The sequence below is a fragment of the Podarcis erhardii genome, assembly GCF_964252035.2.
Source record: "Podarcis erhardii genome assembly, chromosome: 9".
NCBI lineage: Eukaryota > Metazoa > Chordata > Lepidosauria > Squamata > Lacertidae > Podarcis > Podarcis erhardii.
In genome coordinates, this window is record NC_138512.1 from 24,100,676 (window position 1) to 24,122,808 (window position 22,133).

The following is a 22,133-nucleotide window of genomic DNA, read 5'->3' on the forward strand; positions in this document are numbered from 1 at the left end:
TATGCCTTTAAATCTGAGCATTCAACTGCCTAAGGTCTTTGCATCACCCAGGAGATCACAGCCACAGAGATAAGAAGAGAAGAGTCGTTCTGTTGTCTGGAGAGGTCAGTTCCTGGTTCACACGGAGAAGCTGTTTTCAAAAGAGCCCAGTGAAGGAAGCACACAACTGTATTGAGTCGGCACCAGGTGTTGAAATTTTGAGCCCCTAACAAATTTTGTGCCTGGGGTAACTGCCCCTGTGCCCCCCCAATACACCACTGGTGAGACATAAGAGTAAGGGCTGATCTCTGCATTTAAATATAACTACTTAGACAGCGGGTGGCACTGTGGGTTAAACCACAGAGCCTAGGGCTTGCCAATCAGAAGGTTAGCGGTTCGAATCCCCGCGATGGGGTGAGCTCCCATTGCTCGGTCTCTGCTCCTGTCAACCTAGCAGTTCAAAAGCACAAAGTGCAAGTAGATAAATAGGTACCGCTGCGGCGGGAAGGTAAACGGCATTTCCATGCGCTGCTCTGGTTCACCAGAAATGGCTGAGTCCTGCTGGCCACATGACCCAGAAGCTGTATGCCGGCTCCCTTGGCCGATAAAGTAAGATGAGCGCCACAACCTCAGAGTCGTCTGTGACAGGACCTAATGGTTAGGGGTCCCTTTACCTTTACCTTACGTGGACAGCACCATGTGAGCCAGTGTAGGTAACTTCTGCATTTGGGCTAAAATCCACACTCAGACATACAAGCCGTAGGATGACAATCTTTAAGTTGCCACAGACCTAGTACTGAGACTCAGACATCACACATTTTGTGCTATTGGGATGTCTTGTCAGAGAAAGGAGCTTTTGATGTGCTCCTGCTGCACTTGAGTGCCAACATTAAGCTTGGCAAGAGGGGCTCAACAGGGGTCAGGTGACAGAAGAGGCCAGTAGGCTTCCTTCTTGTCCCATAAAGATGCTGATGCTGTTCTGACTGCTCTATCTGAGATCTTTGATTGGTCTGCTCCCAGGGGGCCCTTCTACACAGGACACCAGCCCTGCCACCGCTTGCATTTTTTCCTGCCTAATCCACCACACAGGGTTCTGTGAGTGACCTATGTGCCACCTTGGAGGAAGAAATGCAGCTTAGAAATGTGTTGTGTTTTTTTTTTTCTTCAAAGCAACAAAACTCGTTTGAGTAGAAAAATGCTTCACAAAGCCTGCCATGGAAGAAAGCAATGTAAACAAGATTAAAGACCAAAACAAGATAAACACTAGAGGTACAAAATATATCTATTAGAGCAGTCTTGTTTTTCTTCATTATGTCTGAATGCTCTTAACCAGTGTCACACTCCAATGGGAATTCTATCTGGCTTAGATTTATTTGAGCAATGGAGGGCTGGTGACTTTTATATGAAGAATGCTTCAGTTATTGTTTTCTACCTGTCATTTTATCTAGATTGAAGAAAAGATCTCAAGCAAACCGAATGCATTGTATCATTCTATTCTTGCTGGCATGCTTTGGTAAAGTGGGCAAGTGTTAAATCCATTATCATCCTTTCAGTCAGCCACTCTGCTCGGAATAGATTTAATACAACACCAATCGCACTAATGCTCAGTATACTGTACATTTGCCACTGTCTACCATTCTGTTTCCAATTACTGCTTGGTCCTCTCTCTCTCTCTCTCTCTCTCTGTGTGTGTGTGTGTGTGCGCGCGCGCGTGAGAGAGAGAGAGAGAGAGAGAGAGAGAGAGAGAGAGAGATTATAAACAGCACTATATAGTATATATAGCACCAGGGTACAACACTTACAAAAGCAATAATATACAGTGGTGCCCCGCAAGACGAATGCCTCGCAAGATGAAAAACCCACAAGACGAAAGGGTTTTCCGTTTTTTGAGGTGCTTCGCAAGACGAATTTCCCTATGGGCTTGCTTCGCAAGAAGAAAGCCCATAGGGAAATCTCCGGGGACCTCTTTTAAATGCTGGCGGTGGGGAGCAAAGCCTTTCCCCACCCCTCCGACCTTCAGAAGAGGTCCAGGAAGGCCGGCGGGGGCCGAAAGGCTTTGCTCCCCACCGCCAGCATTTTAAAAGCGGTCCGGGATAGCAGGGAAGTGCTTCCCACTATCCTGGACGGCTTTTGAAGGCAGGCGGGGGGGAGCAAAGACTTTTGCCCCCCGCCAGCCTTCAGAAGAGGTCCTGGACCTCTTCTGAAGGCCGGCGGGGGGCAAAAGTCTTTGCTCCCCCCTGCCTGCCTTCCCGGGAGAGCAGAGAAACGCAGCGCTTTCTCCGCTATCCCGGACGGCTTTTGGAGGCAGTCGGGGGGGAGCAAAGACTTTCGCCCCCCGCCGGCCTTCAGAAGAGGTCCTGGACCTCTTCTGAAGGCTGGCGGGGGGCGAAAGTCTTTGCTCCCCCCGCCTGCCTTCCCAGGGGCTTTAAAATCGCCCCGGGACAGCGGAGAAGTCCTCCGCTGTCCCGGGGTTTTTTAAAATGCTGGGGGTGGGAAGAAAAGCCCTTGTCCCCCCCCCAGCCTTCAGAAGAGGTCGGGGGACAGACTGTCCCCGGACCTGGTCTGAAGGCGGTTTCCATAGGAACGCATTGATTGATTTTCAATGCATTCCTATGGGAAACCGTGCTTCGCAAGACGAAAAACTCGCAAGACGAAAAAACTTGCGGAACGAATTAATTTCGTCTTGCGAGGCACCACTGTACATGCTTACTTTCAAGTAAGCTACAATCCTATACTAGGGAGTGAGTCCCACTCAACTAAATGAAGCTTACTTCTGAGTAGACGAGAATAGGACCGTACCCTACCATTTCATCATGTGTGTGTGCAGGGCCAAATTTAGGTTTGATGAGGTTTTAAGCTACTGAAGATAATGGGGCCCTTTATATGTCCAACTGTCCTTTGTCAACAACAAATTGTCGGTTTCTTGTTGTTGTTGAATATATGCTATATGGTGATTTATGTACCTAATAGGTATCTAAAGCCATTTACACATGCGGAATGTAGGCACCCTTTATATAGAAATGAGCAAACCAGTAATATTTTAGGGAGCAGGCTAGCAGGTGGGACCCATTACTTACATCATAGGAGCCTACACAACACAAAACACTGTTGCTGTATGTAGGTTTTATTTTATTTGTTTTTTATCTTATATTTTGGAAATGTACAACCAGTTTTCTCCCCCTATAAATTTTTTGGGGGCCCCAAGAGAGTGGGGCTCTAAGCTATAGCTTGTTTAGCTTATATGTTAAATCTGGCATTGTGTGTGTGTGTGTTGTGTGTTGTGTGCAAGATGTGTGACAGTAGCTATCTTAACAGAGGCTGTCCTCCACCTCTTGCCGCCATCTATGCATAATTTTATCTAAAATGAGGGTCCCTCCCTCCCCGAGGCACAGTTACTTAAATGCAGATTTATGTAGATGTAATTGATTAATCAAAACCATATGATTAATCCTACATGTGCCTCAGAACACCCCGGCGCAGATTGGAGGTGCCGGGTCAGGACCACAGAAAGGATGATAAATCCCACTGTGATCAATAAGATTAAATTGCAAACCTACTGCATTAATTCCATAACAGGGTTTAATTCCATATGTCAGTTGTAGGTCTAAGATCCTGGCCAGACTTTTCATTCTATATTCAAAGCAATAGGTACCTGCCTTGATCTGGGAAAAAATAAAATAAATACATCCTCTTCTTTCTTTCACTTAAGTCTCAGGTTGTGGTCCTGCATACCTGGGATGGGTACCCTGAGGCTTAAGCTCAAGTGGCTCTAATTTTAGGCAGCCTACAGAGAAGGAGAGAGAGATGAACAATACTGCAAACCCCACCCACTTTGGGTACTAGCTCCGCCCACTCCCAGCTCTGCCTCTGGCTGCCATCTGCCCCACTGACTTTTCCCATGAGTCAACAATAGGGTTGCCATATTCCAAAAAGTGAAAATCTGGACACAAAAGTTGTTGAGCATATTTTTTTTGGCAAAGTTGTTGAGCTTTATAATTTTGCAAAAAAATAAATAATAATAAATAAATTTGAGATATTTTTAAGGAAAATCACCAAAATATAGACTTCTGACATGGGTTGCCATATGTCTGGATTTTCCCAGATATTTAAGCAATTTCCAACCAAGACACTGTTTCCTAATGTTGTATTCCAGCTATGTCTGGGAAATTCTGGTTGTATGGTAACCCTAGTCAACAACCTTCTGTAGGTACTCAGTGGGGCTTAATTCTTAGTAGATGTTAGTAGGATTGCCCAGTTAACCTGCTAGTGTATCTTAAAACCAGTCCTCTTTTAAAAGGCCATAAGTGGGTACGAGGGTGGCACTGTGGTCTAAACCACAGAGCCTAGGGCTTGCTGATCAGAAGGTCAGTGGTTCGAATCTCTGCAATGGGGTGAGCTCCCATTGTTTGGTCCCAGCTCCTGCCCACCTAGCAGTTTGAAAGCATGTCAAGTGCAGGTAGATAAATATGTACCACTCCAGCAGGAAGGTAAACATCATTTCCGTGCACTGCTCTGTTTCGCCAGAAGCTGCTTAGTCCTGCTGGCCACATGACCCGGAAGCTGTCTGCGGACAAACACTGGCTCCCTTGGCCCATAGACCGAGATGAGCGCGCAACCCCAGAGTTGTCCGTGACTGGACCTAATGGTCAGGGGTACCTTTACCTTTAAGTGAGGCTCATTTCCCGTTCCTGTGGAAAAATCTGTCAGAAGTAATTCAACAGGTTCCTTTTAAATGACTGCTGAAAACACTTCCATTCTGGCAGGCCTGTGCTGGCAGTTAAGAATCCATCCCTCCGCACTGGCTAACTGATACGTACTTTTAATTTTTTATGGTTCTAATTGTAGGGTTTTAAGTTTTATTGCTTTAATCCGCTTTGATATCTTTTTTACGACATGGTGGTAGATAATTATTTGCACAAATAAATAAATTAAAAAATGAGTCTTTGGGTCTATGCACACTTTCCCGAAAATAAGCCCCGTGGGCCACGGGGGAATTTACTCCCGGGTCAGATCCCATTTGCAATCTATCAAAACATTTCCCCTAATGCAATTTCTGGCCCCTGTTCAGCTCTGTCTGTGGGAAATACAACTGTTATCCCCCAGATGTTCATCCTCCTTTAAAAATAAATAAATATATGTAACCAATGAAATGGTCCTGATGGGATGTACACCCAGATGTGCTTTTGTGACTGCACAAGAAAAAGGCTTCTTTCATGCTTGGACCTCCTGAGCTAGAACCGGGCATTTGTCTTCAGAAATTCACCTGCTTCAGTTCTGTTTTCCCTTTTTAGGTTGGCTGCATTTACTATTTTATAAACCAAAGCAGCTGAAAGTGTGCTTCCTAATTTAGGAAGACAAAAAGGGGCCACACCCTTAAGCATAAGAACCATACTCAAAAGTCAGCTTCAAGATCGATGTGTTATGTAGCATCAGCGAAACTGGAGATTAAGGAAAGCAGCTGTTACCGCCTAAGTGACCAGGGCATTAATTGCCCATCGGCTTTAGTCTGTCTAGTCTGCCATTGTAAACATTGGATTCTGCAAGCCTTCTCTGTTTCCCCTCTGGATAGAAGGCAATTTAACTCCTGACATCTGCAGCCCTCCCCCCCCCCCAACAAGATATCCCTGTATGTGAATACTTTCGCCCTGCCTATGCTGCAGTAGCGTCAAATACCCAGAGGAGGGCGCTTGTGGCACTCCAGTCAGCCTGCTCCAAGTGAAGCACTTAATATCATATACTCATTTCTAAGGAGGGACGGGACACATTTTCAAGCACCTTATCTGAGTCAAGGCACTATTAAACAATAATGGGCAATGCTTGGTTATCAGTACCAAGATTAGCTTGCAGGTTTCTGCAATTAATTGGCATATTTATCACACAAGCTGCTTTCTAAACACAGAAAGCAACATCTTTCTGGAGCTACAGATGTTGGCTGCGGTTGTCTGTGGCTCGGACCACGGAGGCTGTAGGCACCTTCTGCGTACCCACCATCCCACAAGCAAAGGAAATATCCACTGCAAAACTAGATGGAATGCGAAATGAGTAGAAAGCGGATCATTTGGAGAAATGGTTTCCTGATTCTGTGTTTACATTTTAAAAGCTAGTTAGGTGATCTGTGAAATGTCTATGAGAGACATTCGGCTGGGGGTGGGGAGCATTATTCTCATATTTCACACAGAACTGGCACTATATAAGAACATTTACCTGAAATGATATATTGTGTGTGTGTGTGTGTGTGTGTGTGGAGGGGAAGCAGAAGGATTCCGTGGTTTGAGGAGTTTATTACAATTGATGGCATAGGAAGGGAGGGGTAAATCACAAAAAACCCCAAGGATGGCAATTTGGAAGATACTGGAGATGCAAAAACAAGAGAACGTATGCCACATCCAAAAGAGGGGGTTCCATGCATCCTTGAAGAGGGGGGATACACCAGGCACGATCATCTCTGGTTATGTCCACACCAAGCGTGCTGGCTTGCCCCTGCAATTGAGGGGGCCGTCGCCATGTGACATGTGGACGCTGTGCATGCTGACATCATCCATGTGGGACGCGCAATGTGCTGGTGTCATGAGTGCGTGCCACGCGACGTGCTTGCACTGTGCACACATGCTGCACGGCGTGCTGACATCATGTGTGCATGCCACACAATGTGTGCACAGTCGCCACAGAATATTAGGGGGCTGGCCCCCCTCCCTGAACATTTTTGGCTGCCCTCAGCACCCCCTGCCAAACAGGTCCCCTGTTCCACACCAGGTATTTTAATTCAAAGTGTTGGTGGTGACCTTTAAAGCCCTAAACAGCCTCGGTCCTGTATACCTGAAGGAGTGTCTCCACCCCCATCGTTCAGCCCAGACACTGAGGTCCAGCGCCGAGGGCCTTCTGGCGGTTCCCTCACTGCGAGAAGTGAGGTTACAGGGAACCAGGCAGAGGGCCTTCTCGGTAGTGGTGCCTGCCCTGTGGAATGCCCTCCCAGCAGATGTCAAGGAACTAAGCAGCTATCTTATTTTTAAAAGACATCTGAAGGCAGCCCTGTTTAGGGAAGTTTTTAATATTTAATGCTGTATTGTTCTTAACACTCGGCTGGGAGCTGCCCAGAGTGGCTGGGGAAACTCAGCCAGATGGGCAGGAGAAAAATTATTTATTTTATTATCATTATCATTATTATCATCATTATCATTATCATCATCATTATTATTATCATTGCCCACAACTGTCCCATTTTAAGTGGGACATACTGGATCGCAGAAGCCAATCCCGACTTCAGTTTGGATCCTGGGATGTCCCATTTTCTTTCGCCCAGCCCTCTGGCATGAGTCCAGAGCACCGGACCAAACTAACTCTTACTGGACTTTCTATCCCAGCACTCTGGCATGAACCTGCTGACAATCACCAGAGCACCAGGCGGCGTGCCCCTCCTGACACCCCAATTTGGGGGATGGAAATGTTGACGGGTATGGAATATGGAACCCTCACTCTCTGTCCCATAGAAAGGGACTGAAAATTGGCATGGTGAGAGACATGGCAGGGGGGTTCACCTGCTGTAGCATGAAAAGTTATGAAGTTTAAAGTTGGACAATGAGTGGGAAGTATTAAAAGCTCTCAGTCTGGAAGTGACCTCTCTCTCTCCTAGATAGGTGGTGGGGCAGCTCAGGGTTGCTTATCTGCCAACTTAGGATTGCTCATGGTTCATGAGGGGGTGAGGCCTGGGGAGCTCAGTGCGGTGTGGGCATGGTGGCAGGATTGCCAGATTGGCTCTCTTGCTGCATCAACACCTCACCGAGCCCCCTGCCCCTTGCACCTTCACTCTCTCTCTTAGGAACCAGCAACAACACACAGCACTCGGTAAAGGTATAGGGACCCCTGACCATCAGGTCCACTTGTGGCTGACTCTGGGGTTGCAGCGCTCATCTCACTTTATTGGCCGAGGGAGCCAGCATACAGCTTCCGGGTCATGTGGCCAGCATGACTAAGCTGCTTCTGGTGAACCAGAGAAGCACACGGAAACTCTGTTTACCTTCCCGCAGGAGCGGTACCTATTTATCTACTTGCACTCTGACGTGCTTTCGAACTGCTAGGTTGGCAGGAGCAGGGACCGAGCAACGGGAGCTCACCACGTTGCGGGGATTCGAACTGCTGACCTTCTGATCGGCAAGTCCTAGGCTCTGTGGTTTAACCCACAGCGCCACCTGCGCAGGAGAGGCAGGTAAAAAGCACACCCTGCCAACAGCTACTGCTCCCAGATGCAAATGCAATGCAGCGTTGACGAGTGAACTCTCCACTCTTCAAACGTCACAATGTTCACCACACTGACAATCTCTGCAGCAAAATCAATTTCCAGGAACACCATGACTTGTTTCTGTTTACATTAATTAATTACCACATTTGGGTTTTGTTTTGTTTTGTTTTCTTACTGGAAAGGCCTGTGAACATTTTGTGGGGGGGGGGGATGGTTTGCTTGTTTCTTCAGCTGTGCTACATCTCACTACATCGCGTAAGTGGCAGAATGTCACACACACTGGCTCAGATAACAGAGGGTTTGCCCAATGGGAATCTGTTGTATTTAAGGTGCCCCTTTGCTAATCCATAATGTATGGGGCCTCTGCGCCACCAGTAACAGATCACACACATGGAACGGAAATGTGAAATTTTATAATCGATTTCTTTAAAATATTCACACACATATATATATATATATATATATATATATATATATATATAATTTTAATATACTAAGAACAGATAAGATACTAGAGCTTGCAATCACACAGTCCGGTCTTCTCTCACTTTCCTATTCATTTATACGGTTTTCCACCGGTGCTCCGAAGAGTTTCTATTAAACAGAACTAGATGAGCTACAAGGTGATATCAAACTTGCCTTGCCTAATTCATGAAAAAGTGCAAAATGGCGTTGTCCACAAAAAGACTGCAGAAATAATCCCCAGCTTTTGTTCCACCACCACCACTTTCTGCTTCCAAGACTGATGGGTCTGTCATTCTGAGTTGATGTGGGGAAGAAAAATGAGATGTTTTAACGAACCACTTTTCTCTTTATATTCCTCTGAGGTGATAGGTCTCTTTGAATGCTACAACCCATAATGCTTGCGGAGGTCACAAGTCACTCTGAAAGAATGGAAAATAACATGTAACTCTAGCACTTTCATATTCCGTGTACTCTCCTGTAATAAAGTATCTGGTGATAACTCACCCTTCTCACTCTTGAGTGCAGCAATGGGCACTTTTGTCATTTGGTTTCTCTCTGCTTCCCGTTTATGGTTTGCTTCTGCACATACCTGCATCAGATCACTTCTCTCTCTCCCCCCCGCCTTTCTAGAAAAGTCCTCGTGAAAATTCTTCAGCATTGTGGTGTAAATTTCTCCTGTTAAACACATTCTCCTATGCAATTTTGCCCAATATATACACATTTTTGCAAGCAATGTCCCCATATGTGCTTTTTGTTGGTGTGTGTGTGTGTGACGTTAACATATGAGAGTGCTGGAGGTGAAATAGTTAAACAGGTTACCCAATCAGAACCCAGGGGGTGGAGTCAGAGGGACTATAAAATCAGCTCTGGGAGGGGCGAAGGGAGCAGTTCATTGGGAGTTGGGTGTTTGGTTGGAGTGGGAGTGAATTGGGATAGAGTCTGTGGGGAGGTTGAGTTAATGTAGCGAAATAAGCTGAGTCAGGAACAGTTAGGGGCTAGGAAGACAAGCAAATATCTGAGAGGTGGTTTAGTGAGTGAGAGCATGTCAGCATCGCCCTTGAGCCAGTGTACCAACTGGACTCATGCACTACAGCCCCGACTGGGCTAGGCGAGCTGGGTAGCACTGCCAGAGACCTCCTTTCCCACAGGAACAGGTCACAGTGCTGTGGACTCACAGCTTGGAGCTGAGAGCACCGGATTCACTGTCTCAATAATATAGTCGTTGCGCAGCAGCGTTTTGCAGAGTCTTGCAGAGTATAAACCACTCGGAGAGCAGCTCTGTAGAGTATCTTCCTTTTATTCTGTAACTACAACTATGATACAAAACTATATACAGAGCTAAATATTCTGAGCATAAATCAATGCTACTTTGAGTGCCTGCAGCTGCTCTTAGCAGCAACCTTATCTCTAAACACGATCTCTTGCACTCACTCTCTCTCCAACACACTGACTGACTCTCTCTCACACAGACTGATTCACTCACTTGACTAATTAAGTAGAGAGCAGTACATTGCTCCTCCTCTCTGTAGAATCAGCAGAGACCTCAGGAGATTCTTGGGTATGGGAGGGGTGAAATCTCCTCAGAGCAGGTAGCGGAAGTTATAGGTCTGGATAGGCAACCCATGAATGTAATTGACTGATATCGTTTATGAAACCACACGCTTGTTAAACTGCAATAAAGAAACAGAAGTTTATGTTCCAATTTAACCCTGACTGACTGGACTCACTATTGTACCAGGTATGGCCTGGGTGGTGGCAGCGAGAAATAAGGTGGTGGCACAGGGAACAATAGACGGTGAAACGTCTGGGGACCCTGTGTGATCGCCACAGGGGGTTATGTGACTTTCATGAATATATGCGTGTTTATGCACACTTTCCCATAATATCTGCATTTTTGTGCATGCCACTCGGCTGGAGAAGTGCATTGCAACATTTGGAGAGGTGTGATTATTAAAGGATGGCTCTGCAACTGCAAGGCACCATGTGATCCATCCCTGGTTTAAAGGTTCCTAGACTTGTACGGGGTGGGATCAAGACTTAATGTGCATCTGCCTTTGGACAGTGCCACTGTGCTGTATCTGTAGCAAAGGACATTGTTTCCTAGGATAAGATACTATTATGCTAACCGAGGGAAGCTGAGTTTGATCACCTTGTAAAGGGGTGGGGGGGATGTTGTAAGAAGAACTGGTAATGAACTTGTAATTCATAGGCTGTTGGAGTGGCTGTAACCCTAAGCATAGATACTTTGAAATCAATGGGCATTGCCTCTCTCTTCCTCATCCCACCATCCTTTGTGATCTGCATGCATAAAAGAGGATGGGGTCATAGTCAACAAAATTTACATCTGAGAATCAAGCTTTTGGCCTTTGTTTCCCCTGATAGAGAAAACCTCTGAACTGCTTATATCATCAGTAACTGCAGAACTGAGCCTTTGAGAAGTGTCAGCTCCACATCACAGACGGAATTTGATTCCCATTTAGCCTGGTGGTTGTCTGGAAGGTGTTCTATAACTCAACAATGCAAAAAGACTTCTCTGTGATCTTTTAACATCAAAGTCCCCCCCTCCCCACTCATAGAAGGATATTAGTTAATCTCCCGTCATTAAAAATAGCAAAACAAAAAGTGCCAGCAGCTCTCTCTTTTTTCCGCTGAAAGTACAAAACTACCAAAGCATCATTTATTCTTCACAAGATGTTCTCCTAGACACACACTAATGGCAGCTACATGACTGTCTTTGTGGCACAAGCATGTGTCTGGCCCTCGGTGATGTGGATAATGAACAGAGCTGGTACAGATTAGCGAATTCCATCACTCTTGCTGTTTTTCAGTTGGTTGGAAGTATATCTTTGCCCAGCAAATTGCTTTTCATCCTGGGAAGCCATGTGGATCATAAAGGGAGAAAACCCAAATTAATTGCCATGACAACATATTTACTGATTTGCTAGGTAAGGCTCATTTGCCTTTCGTTAGCAAAGGCTGACGAGCAGAGAAGAAAATGGTAGGAAAAGACTTGCCAAAAAAATATAAAGATTGTTAATTTCATATATTCACTGGCAGTGACACCATCATTACAAGATGGATTCTTCCTCCTTCCCTCCAAGGTGTAGATGACATGTTGAGTGAGCTGGGAGCTCCACATAAATAGCTGACCTTGTAGAGCAGGGATGGGGAACCTGTGGAAATCCAGATGTTGCTCAACTGCAGCTGGCATCAGCCCTGTTTATTGGCCATGTTGGCTGGGGCTTATGAGAGCTGGAATCCAACAAACAAATTGTTCACATAGAAACACAGGAAGCTGCCATATACTGAGTCAGATCATTGATTGGTCCAGCTCATTACTGTTAACTCTTCTTCTTCCATAGAAGGGGGGAGAGAGGGAGTGGGGTGGGGGGAGGAAGGGAGGGAGGGAGGGAAGGAAGGAAGGAGACTGCCAGCTGACATTAACAATAAGAATATTCCATCAATCCTAATTTAAACATACAGATTAACATATGTAAGGTTAAAGCTTACCAGGAAATGATATATATTGAAATGAAAAGGTTGTTTATAATAACCTTTGTAAAAAACAAACAAACACCAGAAGCTTTTCTTTTGGAAATTATAGGAGCAGAACTACCTAAAATGTATAGAAACTTATTCATGTATGCTACTACAGCAGCAAGAATGTTACATGCCCCAAAATGGAAAGAAGCAGATGTCTCAGCAAACGAAGAATGGATACAAAAACTAATGGAATATGCAGAAATGGCGAAACTTACTGGAAGAATAAGAAATCAAGCTAACAATTTTTTATTTTTTATTTACAAAAGAATGGAAATGGTTTGTTGAATATTTACCGATAAAGTATAAACAGATAAAAACATTGGCAGGATTAAGGTAACAACCTGCAATTTTATAAGAGTATAAATTTAAAGAAGATGAATAAATGAGTAAATTAAGTTAATTTGGATATGCAGAAGAAATTAAAAATAAATGTAAGGAACTGCAGAAAGTGGGGGAAGGGAGTCAAGTTTCGAAATGTCAAAATGATTGTAAAATTAGTGAAATGTATAAAATTAGTGAAATGTATAAACTTGAAAAGTATAAATAAATAATTATGAAGTTAAATAACAAACAAACAAACAAACAGATTGACATATACTATGCAGTCCATAAGTATCTAAAGAAGATTGATGATTATAAGCCAGGCATTCAAACATGAAAAGGCCAGTAAAATCTTCAGGTCACTGAGTAATGAATGATGGGTGTTTGGCCTTCCCGGTATTCTCTACACTGACTGATAGTGACTCCCCAGGATTTTTGACAGGCTTCCTTCCTAGCCCACCTGGAAATGTCAGGGATGGAGTGCAGGTGCTTTGCCCCTGGGCTATGTCTCCTCTGATTTGCACACAGCCCCTCAAAATAGTATGGGTTCCATATCATCTGTCATTCCTACTGAACAATTTGAAAGTATATGGTTTTATTTGTGTGCAGAAGGGAAGGGGTAAGTTTGCTCATCCACCACGCAAGGATAGCGTTGGTTCCAGTGACTGACTGAACAGAAGACACCATCCCGTTTTGAGAAGCCAGCTGGTATTCACAAAGCGATAATGGGGAACCCTGTTGGATAAGGCAAAAAGTCCATCTAGTTCAGCATCCTGATTTCCACAGTGGTCCATTAGATGCTTTCAGGAGGACCATCAGGATAGCATGAAAGCCCCATGAAATGAGCATGTGGTCCTCTCCTACCGTAATTATCCATTAGCCATACATACTGCCTCTTAACATGGATATTTCATTTAGTTATCATAGCTAATAACCACTGATATACGGTATTCCTCCATGTGTTTTCCTTAATCCCCTTTAAGAGCCATTTAAACTAGTAGACATCAAGTTTTATAACATATCTGTTTTGCTAGGAAGCAAACACTCTTCAGTCCCACCAGCCAGTCCTCAGCAATGACATCTCAGGCTGAAATCTCGGATGCATAAGCCCAGATAGTTCAAACTTTAAAATATTCAAAAGTGGATATCTGAAAGCACCCCACAGCGTGCAAAGTGCAACCCACTTAGGAATAATTGATTAACTTCTGTAGGCTTCCAACGAAGGATGGCGCTTTGAGATTACAGCCATGGTATCGGCTACCAGCTTGCCATAAAATGAGCACAGATACATTGCGTTTGAATATGAAAAACTGGAACATTTTCGTACTTTCCCCCCACTGAAATTGTTTTCTCTGAGCAAGAGAAATGCAGATTAAATTCAGGAGCATCCTCCCGTCTAAATATATGGAAGGAAAGTTTGCACGTGCATATGTGATGAAACTGTATTGTGCAAGGAACCCTTGCTCCCCTTTTCTTATCACCAGAATCCGCCCTTGTGAGATCCATGGGTATATAATAGGGTTGCCATATGTCCAGAATTTCCTGGACAAATCCAGAATGTTGCAGTCAGAAGCAGTGTCCTGGCAGAATTTGCTAAGAATGTCTGAGAAAATCCGGACATATGGCAATCCATGTTGACAGTTTTCCTTTAAAACAGCTCAGAAATTTGCCAAAAAACCCCCAAACCCTCAACAACTTTTCTGTCTGGATTTTCACTGTTTGAAATACAGCAACCTTAGATATAACCCAATTATGTGCACCATGTCATCTGAGTTCTTGTCTTTATATATTCTTGAGTTCTTGTTCTCTTCATCATGGTGATGTGAACAGGAAGGTTGTCACTGGGCGCATGTGTGCAAAGTTTTATTTATTTTCTCCTTGCCACTGAATTCAGGGAGAATTCCTTGCACAAGTTCCATGATCAGTTGATGGGGGCATGGGCAGAGTCTGAGTGGGTTTGGATTTGCAGTAAGAATGCTATTCCCTTGTGCCACCTGCCTCTCATGTGTATCTGTACCCCAGCAAAATTTTCTACTGGGATAGCCAAGAAGATGCACACTGCTCTGGTGCAAGCTCCTTCTGCCAGTATTTTTTCAGTACAGGATTGTGCTCTACATAAGCAAAGCAGTTGCTTCCTGTGAAAATAAAATTATCCTAATGGTAAATCTTGATCAATCTGGTGCTCATTCCCTTATATTCGTTTTTTAACCATTTGTCCTTTTTTCTATCTTTTTAAGTACGTATGATATAATCACCTTTTAATTACAGTGGTACCTCGGTTTACAAACTTAATCTGTTCCAGAAGTCCGTTCTTAAACTGAAACCATTCTTAAAGCAAGGCGCGCTTTCCCTAATGAGGTCTCCCGCTGCTGGTGCCCTTCCACCATTTGGATTCCGTTCTTAGACCAAGGTAAAGTTCACAAACCGGGACACTACTTCCGGTTTTATGGAGTTTGTAAATCAAATCATTCGTAAGCAGGGCTGTTCTTAAACTGAGGTACCACTGTACTAGTTTTTATCCCTTACCTGTTTTAAGTCTTATGTGTTCAGTTTATCCACATGCTTTATCTTATGCTGGTCTGTGACTGAAATCAAGTTTGATACTGATACTGTTTTGAACAACAACTCCGATCAGCCAACATAGTCAGAGATCAGGGATAATGGGAGCTATAGCCCAACAATTTCTGCAGGGCATCGTATGGGGAAAGCAGATTTAGATTATTCATACAACTGAATATTGCTGTGGGGATTTGCTGCTAGGTTCATTTCATCACACTGTTTAATAACCTAGACACAGCGCACCTTGGATGCCATCCACTTACATTCATGCTGGAAACTATAGCAGAGACCTGATCCTTCAAACAGAGGGCTCATGTTTTGCATTCTGAAGACTCCAAACTCAATCCCTGGCATCTCCAGTTAAAGGATAGCTAGGGCTGGGGATGATGGCTGCTGTTTGACTCAACTGAATAATTAGATTGTTTTAGGAGGGATGTTTGCAATGGATTCTAATGCCTCCAAAACAGTGAGATGGAGTGAAAACAAAATACAGGGGGACACCCTTCCTGCTGCTTTGCTGTCTCCTGCCAAATGCCTAGCAAGTGGGAGTTATAAAGCTAAACTATTATTAAAATTTGGTGTGCAGTTCTGGAAGAGTGACTAAATATTGATTTTGGCCAGTGCAATTGAAAATAAATCTGCAAATTTAAAAATATCCAGCCACTTGGACTCAATGTGTCAAGAAAGTTTCCCCTCTTATTGTCCTGTGTCCACCAACAAACCGCTCATCACATATTGTCAGAAAGGCGAAGGCTAACATGGTCTGGAAGGGATAGCCTACTTTATTTCGCATGGTTAAGTAAAGGTAAAGGGCCATTAGGTCCAGTCGTGACTGACTCTGGGGTTGTGGTGCTCATCTCACTTTACTGGCCGAGGGAGCCGGCGTACAGCTTCCAGGTCATGTGGCCAGCATGACTAAGCTGCTGCTGGTGAACCAGAGCAGCGCATGGAAACGCCGTTTACCTTCCCGCCAGAGCGGTACCTATTTATCTACTTGCATTTTGACGTGCTTTCGAACTGCTAGGTTGGCAGGAGCAGGGACCGAGCAACGGGAGCTCACCCCGTCATGGGGATTCGAACCGCTGACCTTCTGATAGGCAAGTCCTAGGCTCTGTGGTTTAACCCACAGCGCCACCCACATCCCAGTGCATGGTTAGCTCTAGCCAAATTGCCTGAGGACTCTTATTGAACACATCTCCAAAAGGAAACTAAGGCGATAATTCTGTTTGCAGCTCTCTGGGTGTAAATCTCATTGGATTCAATAGTACTGCACCGAAAATGTGATGAGCAGAAATGTACACAACAAAGTAATCTAAGAGAGAGCAGCTAACTTGTAGGAAAGGAGAGGGGACTGGCACATTGCGAAAGTATTATTATTATTATTTTATTTATGAAAATTGTATACCACCCTTCATCTGAAGATCCCAGGGAGGTTCACAGCATAAAGATGCAAAATAGAAGCACTAAATACATAGTAAAAACAAGAACCAAAGAACAACAAAGCAATAACATGCCCTGCCCCACCCAGGATGTTATCCAACAATGCAATTCCATTTAGTGCAAGGTCTTTGGGCTGTGCAATGCCCTGTGTGCCCCACTAACACCCCATTAATCTCTGCTGGTTGTTGGAGGATGCTTGTTTAAAAACAAAAAGCCAAACAAAATTAAAGTGCCCATCACAAAAGCCACTGAACCCATTTGCTTGTGATTTGGTAAGCTTGGCAACACAAGACCTTCATATACACTGCCCAGGCTTGGGCCCAAAGAGATCACAGAATCATAGAATCTAAGAGTTGGAAGGGACCCAAGGATCATCTAGTCCAACACCCTGCAATGCAGGAATCTCACATAAGCATCCATGACAGATGGCCATCCAATCTCTGCTTAAAAACCTCCAAGGAAGGAGACTCTACCACCTCTCGTGGGAGCCTGTTCTGCTGCCGAACAGCTCTTAGTGTCAGAAAGTTTTTCTGGATGTTTAGTTGGAATCTTCTTTCTTGTAACTTGACGCCATTGCCTCGAGCCCTACCCTCAAGGACAGGAGAAAACAAGCATGCTCCCTCTTCCATTTGACAGCCCTTAGGATATTATATCTCCTCTCAGTCTCCTCTTTTCCAGACTAAACATATCCAGCTCCTTCAAGCACTCCTCATAAGGCTGAGTTTCCAGACCCTTGATCATCTTGGTTGCCTTCCTCTGCGCACATTCCAGCTTGTCATCATCCTTCTTAAATTGTGGTGCCCAGAATTGGACACAGTATTCCAGGTGTGGTCTGACCATGTTGGCGCTGCTAACACAGCAAAACCAACACAGGAGGCAGCAGTTACAAGCTACCGGTCTCTGCAGCCACAGTAGGTGCTGTGATTTTCCAGCAGTTTGACTTCACCCCCAGAAGCGCACTCCATTGTCTCATGAGACAGACAGTTTCCAACAACAGCAATTACTGGACTCATGAGTCCTGGGGAGCTCACAGCAGCTGGTGCTGGCTAGGAAACCCTGTAACCTTTTAAATTTTGGGATGGAATTAAATGGAATTTTCAGGCAAGGTCACCTCCTATGAGAGCATGAATCTAGAAGGATAGCTGCAGCACTTTTCCTATAAGGGCAGCTGCTTTTTTTTTTTTTTTTAGGGTGAGTGAAAAGGAATCTCTTAATCTCCCCTCATGTCTTGTGGGTGATTGGTCTGAAAATTGCAGTCCTGGGAAGAAGCTTGCTAAATTGCAGACAAATAGATCAGGAGCTTTTGTGCTAGATGCCATTAAATGTTAAAAGAATGAAAAGGGATTTGCTTTCTGGGTAAAACCAGTCCCTCAGATTACAAGCATGACCTGTTAGTCACACAATGGATCTCTCTCTTTCTGTCCTTTATCCACTTGGGGTTTTGATTTCCGTCTCCCCCACCCTCGCAGTAAGGTGGTGTGTTAATCTTAGAGTCATTACTTTTGCTTTTTAGTGTACGCTTGTCCACAGCATTTTTTAAAACGTCTGAGCACTGAGAAGCCATGAAGCATTTTGGGGGTTCCTGTTTCAACTCATGCCACCTTGTACAAATCCAATGCATACCCCTAACATATTCTGGAGTCCCCAGCTGCTACCAAATTCACAGGAAGTAAAGAATTAACAAACATGCAGAGTCATTGTGATGTACTGTTACTCATTAAAAAACACAAAATGACATATTTTTATGTGTATAATACACCCCCATGTATAAGACGACTCCTATTTTTTTTGAACCAAAAATTAAGAAATCAATATTTTAAACAGAGTGTGCCCCACCAAGCGTGTTGAGTTTTTTTGAGGGAGATTGCCAAAGATCTTTTTGTGGGAGATTGGCGGTTCCGGCAGCTTCTTTGCAGCAGCCACGGGAAGATAATTAGCTTTTTAAAAAATACAAAAAAACCCCCATGCAGTGAACATCTGCATTTAAGTCAACCCCCAATTATACATGGAAAAATACTGCATTTTTTCTAACAGGATATGCAGGAAATTATCACACTAGGCTGACAGATTGCTTACTGATAGAATCCAGTAATGTACTGGATTGCATAATCAGAATATTTTGTTATTCCTCCCTACATTTCAAAATCAACAAACTTTTAAAAGCCCAGCAAATCCATTTGGAATCTATCAAGTGACCATTGGGCTACTAAGTCTTTGAAAATGCAAAGCTTTAAATTAGACACAAGCAAGACTGAGAACTCATCACAAGGTTGTATGTAGCCTTCGTTTCTGCATATAAATGTCCTCTGTGATGTACGAATTTCCTTTCATGGGCATTTTCTTTAATGTAATAATCACAGATATAACAGTGGGAGCTTCTGTAATCGGAGCTCCCACTATTTTCCTTGCCTTGGTAATCTTTTGTCGGGAGGGCAAAGTAGGAAGAAAGAGAAGACATTTGCTATGTGAGTACATTAAAGTTAGTAGAGAAAAAGCAGAATGTTGGAACAGGGACAAAGGAATAAGAAACAGAGGAAGGTGGGGTAGAGATGAAAGGTCTCTGGCAAAGGCACGATGTGATGTACTAGCAGCCTTGCACTTGACATTGCTCGGGAATTCTAAGAAACAAAAAAAATCAGCGCAGTTCTGAAATTTCAGACTACCATCTTGATGTCAGGAGTTCGGCCTACACTCGAGTAGGACTCTGGCAGAGACACATGCCCGACTGGCATGTTCCCTCCCTCCTGGTCGATCGTTCGGGAGCTTCATAAGCTTTCTTCTGCCCGAACATCACAGCGACTGATGCCAACAGACACTGGCACACTTAGGGATCCGAGAGTTTGTGCAGTTGCATAACAGACCTCATCAACTCAGCATGTTGGCTAATCTACTTTATTTACATATAAGCACACATGGAGCACTGCAACATGGCTCCCTCTCTCTCTAGCATCAGACAGCAAAGAGAAAAAGAACAAAGGACAATAGTCCCACTTCATGGAACACAGTAACACAAACTTCCTGTCTCCGTCACTTCCCACTCTGTGGAGTCAAAACATACACCGTCATGTGATAGACAACAATCCCATGACTGCAATCATGGATCAGGAATTCTAACACTTGATTGAAAATGGCATCCAACTGTATTCAAATCTTATCCTTGTTTTTACGAACCATTGTGCAAAATTGGATTGTATCGCAAGAAGTGTCCAAATGCCTAGTGAACAGCTTTCAAAATTCTGGGGAAAGGCCTGTATTGCCAACTTTGCAGCTAGATTCCATCCCCTCACCCCCGAATTCACCACATACAAAGGACTTTGATGGGAATAATATAGCAAGTGGCAACATTTTCACAGAAATAATGCTATTCATATCGGGCACCAATTTGTCTTCTGGAGGAATAACACCCCCTTGTTGTCTAGAATGGATTCTGTGAAGTTTTGGTGGTATATTGCATCACTCCCATGTGACTTGGGATGCCTGGTGGCGTTGTTACCTGGAAACATTTTTCCTTCATCTAAAAAGCAGGTGTTATAACTGCACAAATTCTCCATCAGACACCCCACGCTAAAAATAAGACAAACAAACACAAAGTGTGCTTTTGTTCTTGCTCACACCCTGTATCAGTGGTGGTTTCTCATTGGCGCCAGTAGCTCTTATCTATTATACAGTGATGATTTATTTACGAATCTGCCTTCACTCAGCAACTGACAGGCACAAAAGAAGGAAGCAATGAAGTATTCCCTGCTCGAAGATGAAGGTGCAGAAAAGGAGATTCCACCAAAAACAAAGTGTTTCAATATAGTTTGGGCGGTTTCTTCTAAGTATGCAAACTGAGCACATTGTTCTCCCTCCATCACCCACGCACATTTGAATCTGTTTACCAAGCCTAATGCTTGTGAGTTGTGAATTAAGAAGGGTTTCCCCTCCCCATTCACTGAGAGACAAAAATGGCTTCCTTTGACTTTATGCAAGTCTGTTGGTGAATGAGGAGGTGAATGAGAAAATGCATTTCTGGCCAAGGTTTCAGAGCATAATTTATTTCAGTGTAATTTTCCAACAGGGTGCTTCCCAGTCAAAGAGCAGTGAAATGAGAAAAATGCAGGCTGCTTCTTCTAATGCAGAAATCTTTATGCAGAGGAGAAAAGGCTGTAGACTTTCACAGCAGGACTTCCTTTCCCCGCAATCTTCTTCTTCTTTTTCTTCTTTTATTATTAAAGCACATTTATTCAAAAGTTACAAGACAGCTGTGTCCACTGCCATCATAAGGTAAAAAGGTAAAGGACCCCTGGACAGTTAAGTCCAGTCAAAGGCAGCTATAGTGTGTGGCGCTCATCTCACTTTTCAGGCCGAGGGAGCTGGCGTTTGTCCACAGACAGCTTTCCAGGTCATGTGGCCAGCATGACAAACTGCTTCTGGCACAATGGGGCACTGTGACAGAAGCAAGAGTGCACAGAAACACTGTTTACCTTCCCACTGCAGCGGTAACTACTTATCTACTTGCACTAGCATGCTTTCAAATTGCTAGGTTGGCAGAAGCTGGGACAGAGCAACAGGAGCTCCCCCATTGTGTGGATTTGAACAACCAACCTTCAGATTGGCAAGCCCAAGAGGTTCAGTAGTTTAGACTACCATGCCACCCGCGTCATAGTATCACAAAATGATCACTCCAATCCTAAATCCCTCACCATTGTCATGTTGGCTCACCCAATACCTTAAAAAGGGACCCAACTACAGATCTGATTTTCAGTTAATATATCCCTTCTACAGACACCTCTGTGATGATGCTGGCATTAAAATATCCTGCCCTTCTTCAATAAAAGAGAAAAAAGGAGACCAAATCATGTCATATGTATCTTTTTGGGAGATGCCTTTGATTAGTCACTGATGGTATGTGAGGCATTCTGATAGAGCAATGCTCCAGATGTTATTAAGCCATGCCTCTATTAGATGTTTCCTTCCATAGTTGGGCAATAACTAGCCTAGCTGCTGAGAACAGGAAGGAAATTAATTCTTTAGATTTAAGGGTAGAATTTGGGGTCAAATCTAGTGATAGTAAGGCAAGTGCCAAATTAGGAGAGAGAGATTGTTTAGTGATTTCAGAGGTCAGATAAAATACTTTTCCCCAAAAGGCATGGACCACAGTACACTCCCACCAAACTTGAAAATAGGAACCTCATTCTTCACAGCCTTTCCAACCTAATGGTGAGCTTGAAGAATTTGTTTTTGCAAGGTGTGTGGGGGTCCAATGCCGCCAAAATATAATCTTAAGGGAAATTTCCTGGAGGCGAGCCGAAATTGTTTTCAGAGACGGATTTCACCATATGGATTCCCATGCTTTTTCACTTATCAGACTCCCAATGTAAGTTTCCCATCTCATTCAAATATCTTCTGTGTTGCCCCCAAAACTGTCTAATCTTTAAAGCTAGCAGTGTAGCAACAGGTAAGAAAAACAACCGCGAGACAGAACTTTCTTGAAGGATAGTCTCTCACGTATAGAAATAAAGCTCCAAAGGTTTATTCTTTTAAATGATCGTATGTACTTTAGACATTGCCTACATCAGACATTTACACCTGTGTAGCTTCACCCAGT

The 22,133-nt window shown here is 43.9% G+C and overlaps 1 protein-coding gene and 1 long non-coding RNA gene across 3 annotated transcripts in view; both read left to right on the forward strand.

Moving 5' to 3' along the window:
• The window catches only part of SGCZ (sarcoglycan zeta), a 548,799-nt gene that overhangs the window by 39,981 nt on the left and 486,685 nt on the right, over positions 1–22,133 (forward strand). The window lies entirely within an intron of this gene.
• LOC309350584 lies at positions 9,454–10,387 on the forward strand. The gene is made up of 2 exons (XR_014160464.1): positions 9,454–9,724; positions 10,270–10,387. It is a non-coding gene; the product is annotated as an uncharacterized lncRNA (long non-coding RNA).